A 320-nucleotide genomic window follows, 5' to 3' on the forward strand; every position below is an offset into this window, starting at 1 on the left:
GGCCGTGTTTTCCTGGTGGCCCGGCCGCGCCTGAGGGTTGCTTGCCCGAGTTAGCCCCCTGCGGGTTCCCCGTGCCCTCGTCTCCGTGGCCCCCTGGCTCCTTGCCTGCCTTGTGCTCCTTTTCCCTGTCCGCCGCCTGCCGATCCTCTCTTCCCCGAGCGGCTCACCGGCTTTTATGCTGTTGGCCGCCCCGTCTGGGCCCGAACCCGGCTCCGCCTTCTGGGGGCGTCGCCGCCGCCGGCCACGCTGGTTGGCCCGGTGTCCGCGTACCCCCACGGCGCGCGCCTTCGGGGCCAGGTCGGTGGCGGCCCGGTGGGCGC

This window comes from Macaca mulatta, chromosome 10, assembly GCF_049350105.2.
Source record: "Macaca mulatta isolate MMU2019108-1 chromosome 10, T2T-MMU8v2.0, whole genome shotgun sequence".
Lineage (NCBI taxonomy): Eukaryota > Metazoa > Chordata > Mammalia > Primates > Cercopithecidae > Macaca > Macaca mulatta.